Genomic DNA, 5,000 nt, shown 5'->3' with positions numbered 1-5,000 from the left:
CTACACTCATCACTCTGTCAGTTCTCTTTGATTCCCTGCTACCTGCTTCATCCCTTCATCTGTCTCCTGCTGGAGTTCATGCACCAGCTGCTGCAACAACATCTACTGATTGGCATTTTGTGTGCGGTGTGTGTGTGTGTGTGTGTGTGTGTGTGTGTGTGTGTGTGTGTGTGTGTGTGTGAAAGAGGGAGAGGGAGAGAAGGAGAGACAGAAAGAGAGTGAGAGTGGGTAAGAGACAGGTGGAGTCTGTGGTTGCCACAGCAACATTGCCCATATATGGAAACTAATGATATCATATTGCAAAGGTCAGGCTGGAAGGAGAGTTAGAGAGACAGAACAAGAGAGACCGTGAGAGAGGAAGGGAGACATTGAGTGAGAGTGAGAGAGAGAGAGAGAGAGAGAGAGAGAGTTAAAAGCTGTGAACTGGGAGGAAGACTGGCGTGGCGTCCCTGTGGGATTGTGGGAAGCTGAGTGGCATCGGGGGTGCTGCTTGCGTCGCTGGGGAGCGCTCGCGGGGGAGGAGCGGAGCCGCAGCAGGGGAGCGAGGGAAGAGCAGGACGAGTCCAGCAGCGTGTAAACGAGGAAGAGGAGAGTTAATTAGTCCAGTATGTGGGCTCCACCCCCTCCCCACACGCCACACACTCACACCCCCGTCCTGTGACTCTGGTGGCGGAGAGCTGAAGCAGCTGCCTGCTGATGTGGTAATTAATTAAATAAAAACGCTGCTACTGCATGTGGCTGAGAGACAGAGCGAGACAGAGCGAGAAAGAGTGAGATCAAGAGAGAAAGAGAGAGAGGGAGGGGAAGAAGAGCACAGGATGAGGGGCTCGGACAGCTGACAGCTGCCGGGACTGACTGACTGAAGGCATCTTTGTGTGTGTGTGGTCAAGCACACACACGTGGTTGCAGTTGCAGGTAAGTCCTTGGAAGTGCTTGTTTGTTTATTATTGGCATAGGTGTTGTGTTGAACATATGCAGGTGGTGCGTGGTTGCTTTTGAGGTAGGTGTGTGTGTGTGTGTGTGTGTGAGCATGTGAGCTGTTTTGCATGCAGGTCAGGTGGTGTGACTCTGCTGTTCTTCTGTGGGGAACCCTGCAATTGTTTTGCACATTGGTTAAAGAGGGTGTGTGTGTGTGTGTGTTTACATTTCCGGGAGCAAGTGATTTCTTTTTAATTGCTTTAAAAGTGCACATGTGTGTGTGTGTGTGTGTGTGTGTGTGTGTGTGTGTGTGTGTGTGTGTGTGTGTGCTCTTTCTCACTGAGCTAACATATGTTACTCAGTTGGATGTTAACACTGGCAGCTGGACCAGGTGCAGTGTGATTGACTACGCATTAGTGAGACCATGCTGTGTGTGTGTGTGTGTGTGAGTCTGTGTGTGTGTGAGTCTGTGTGTGTGTGAGTCTGTGTGTGTGTGTGTGTGTGTGTGTGTGTGTGTGTCTTTGCGGTGGATAAAGGCATGACACAGGCTGCGTGAGTGCAACGTTGGCGTATTCCCCTGCTGCTACCTGTACCGAGTCTCACCGGTGTCTGTTATTGGATCCTACTAGCCCAACTGCTGTCTTTTTAGCAAACAGCCCTGTGGAATTTCACTGGCCGTTACTGTCGGATGTCATTTAGCAGCCGTGGCCTATCCACCAGCAAGCTAAATAGTCCGTTTTCCTCCGATGGCACGTTACTGCGTTGCTAAGCAACAGTCAACGCTCGCTGGCCAGGAATGACATCATCGGGTAAAACTGGAACGTGCAGGCCGCCTGCACCAGTCTCCACAGCCTCTGACTGAACCTCTGCGCGTTGTCATGCCCCATGCATGATTACAGTACTCGCTCGGTCTGCGGTCGGAGCGCACGGAATCTTCTTCAGACAGAAGAGAGCTTATGATGTTTGGCAACAGCCAGGAGCGTCTTCAAATGAGTGCACAGCTTGCATCTAGAGCGCTCAAACCCGAAGACCTAGAAATCGCATAAACCTTGCATAACCTCAGATTTCACCACCATTAGGCACGGTCGTACAATTACCAAAGTCGCCTTCCGTCATCCCGACAATGTAGCTAGAAAAAAAAAGGCTTAACGTCTACACGAGAGCCAGAGAAAACCGTGCGTGCCTTTATCTCGGGTACCGACCTCCGTGATGGTCTCCTAACTGAGCTCCCCACTAAGACCGCTCAACGGCTACAGCTCTGCTGCTGTGGGAGTTTTGTCCCGGACAAAGAAGCAGAGCGCATTACTCCAGTACTAAAATCTCCACACAAGCTTCCAGTGAGTTGTAGACTCCACGGAGGCTGCTGTTCCATAAATCACTGAATGGCTTACGCTCGGGATACGTTTCAGATATGCCCCACGAGTATAAACCCAGTACGGCTCTTAGATAAGTGGGCACGAGCCATCTTGTAACGTCCGGGATTCAAACCGCACGTGGAAGGGCAGTGTTTGGCTTCTGTGCTCCAGATAACTGAAACCGACTGCCCGTCCAGCTCAGACGTGCCCCGAGCATGGTGCTTTTAAAACCACTTTAAAAGCCGCTCTGCTCTCTCATGCGTATCGTTGAGTTCTTTTTTTTTTGGGGGGGGGGGGGGGGGTTGTTTGGTTTTGTTTTTTGTTGTTGTTGTTTTTTTGCGCATATAATTTTGTCATTACTTTGTGTTTTCATCAGCTTTTCACCTTTTAATTCATTTCATTATTTCATTATTTAACTTTTTTTCCTCTTTTGCCTGCACTTCTGCTGTATATCATTTTATTGCTATATTTTCTATCTCAATAACTTGTTTTATATATCTACGTAGCGGTTTATTTTCTTCCTTAAAAAAAACCTCTCCTGAGGCGATAGCTCTCGGGATGTAATAAGCTTTATTATTTAGTTCCTTTATGTTTGTGTGAAGCGCTTTGATTTGCCACTGTATGAAAAGTGCTATGCAAATAAATCTGCCTCGGAATATTTCACTCCCAACGAGTGGGGAAAAAAAAGCGCCTGTCAAGCCGAGTCGAACGCGCGAGCCCGCCGGCGCGCAGACGAGGGCGCGTGCATCGCCGCAGCGGGAGCTCGGGCTCGGCGGAAGCGGCGGGCACGAGGGCGTGCGCGTCAGGGGCCGGGGCTACTTAACCCTGCGCCTGCACGGCGCGCGCAGCCAGGCTCGGGGCCGCGCCTCCGTGTGCTCGTCGAGTTGTGCGTTGCCGCCGTAGCGCACTGCGAGCATTAAGTCAGTGTTCTGTCCCATTTTATTTACGTAGTTAGTTATGCTAGTTTACATGGTTGTTAAAATAAAGGCCTACCAAAAGTTTTGTTTTTTTTCTGCAAAAAATAAAAGATGATTTTTAATGGTGTAAAAAATATTCATTTTGTAAACAGTTCTTTTTTATTGTTATTATCATTATTATTTCTCTTAGCTGTCGTGAATGTGTGGCAGAGATGTCGCCAAGTTTTTTAACATCATCGACTACCGAAAACAAACAGTCAAAGAAATGACTTTTCATTCAGCGACGGGCGTTAGCTAGCCGAGTGCCTGCGGTTCTTCCCCGCGTGTGAACAGACTTGGATGCATTTAAATAAAAAGAACAAAACAAAAAACTACTTTAAACGACTTTACCTCACTGCGTGGGGTAAAAAAAAACACACCCAAATGGACATCTAACCAAGAGGGAAGTTTTTCACAGCAAGCAAGATGAAATGGATGCCAAAAATACGACCACATTCTGATGTGGTCATTGGTGTGAAGACATAGAGGCCCAGTTACACCAGCCCAGGGATCAGATACAGCACATTGAGAAGTCAAGCTCTGCAGTTGTGGGAGGAGCTTAAACAATGAGGGTATAATTAATAGGATGTGATAATATCAATAACCACACCCAGTCTGAAAATCTTTTGTTATTGTGACATCTTGTTATCTTTAACAGTGTCATAGTGTTCAAAACTTTGACAGCTAGCTACAGTTCTTACCTTTACATGACAGTTTTATCCAAAGCAACTTACAATTAAGTATAACTTGAGTGTTAAGGGTCTTGCTCAGGGGCCCAACAGGGGCACTCTGGCAGTGGTGGGGCTTGAAGCAGCTTGTAAACTTCTGCTTACAATTCAGCTACCTTCACCACTAAGCTACCACTGTTTTAATGCAGATGTTCCCATATCCATACACAGACAAAGGTGTGTGAGTGCGTGTGTGGACTTCGTAGTCAGTATGCCAGAGACCTTTGCACAATAGTGGAAGCAGCATGTTAGAAATAGCTCAGCATCCAGAACACTCTCACATGGCTGACGTCTGTGGCATCTCGTGGGAGAGTCCAGGCAAGATCTTTGTGAGGAGTAACTAGTGTGAGGTTTTATCAGTGTGTAGTTTTACCAGTGTGTGGTTTTACCAGTGTGTGGTTTTTATCAGTGTGTGGTTTCTAGCAGTGTGAGAGTTGATTTGTGTGAGGTTTTACCAGTGTGTGGTTTTTATCAGTGTGTGGTTTTACCAGTGTGTGGTTTCTATCAGTGTCAGAGTTGATTTGTGTGAGATTTTACCAGTGTGTGGTTTTTATCAGTGTGTGGTTTTTATCAGTGTGTGGTTTTTACCAGTGTGTGGTTTCTATCATTGTGAGAGTTGATTTGTGTGAGGTTTTACCAGTGTGTGGTTTTACCAGTGTATGGTTTTTATCAGTGTGTGGTTTTACCAGTGTGTGGTTTTACCAGTGTGAGAGTTGATTTGTGTGAGGTTTTAAGTGCCTTTGTTAAGTTGGTATCAAATCAACAGAAGTGGAGGACGAAAGTCTCGGGGACTGGAAATCACCAGACTAGAGACGGATGATCCTGGAGTGAAGAGAAGGTTTAAAGGCAGTGAGCGTCAGATATGTTTAGCTGTGTGCTGCTCAGGCTCAGGGGTCAATACTGGCAATAATAACAAAATTACGTGTTGTGGACGTCATACATGCTCCCTGTAAGGTCACAGGCATGTGCAGCGATCCCTCTACACCACGTGTCTCTGAAGGTCCAGCACGGGAAACCCAACCCTCCAGTGAATAGTGTGGAAA

The 5,000-nt window shown here is 47.3% G+C and overlaps 1 protein-coding gene across 16 annotated transcripts in view; it reads left to right on the top strand.

Annotated features, from left to right (window-relative positions):
* The window catches only part of srcin1a (SRC kinase signaling inhibitor 1a), a 111,249-nt gene that overhangs the window by 61,548 nt on the left and 44,701 nt on the right, over nucleotides 1–5,000 (top strand). Inside the window, exon 1 of one of the 16 annotated variants that reach the window (XM_081711451.1) lies at nucleotides 423–915. The exons of the other annotated variants lie outside the window; for them this stretch is intronic. The gene's annotated coding sequence lies outside the window, so the exon portion shown is untranslated. Of the gene's footprint in view, nucleotides 1–422; nucleotides 916–5,000 lie in introns of those variants that run through there. 16 annotated transcript variants of the gene reach the window in all.

Source organism: Electrophorus electricus, chromosome 3 (assembly GCF_041902795.1).
Source record: "Electrophorus electricus isolate QZ-2024a chromosome 3, ASM4190279v1, whole genome shotgun sequence".
Lineage (NCBI taxonomy): Eukaryota > Metazoa > Chordata > Actinopteri > Gymnotiformes > Gymnotidae > Electrophorus > Electrophorus electricus.
The sequence above is the reverse complement of the archived record's forward strand: the minus strand, read 5'-3'. Positions and strand labels throughout refer to the sequence as shown.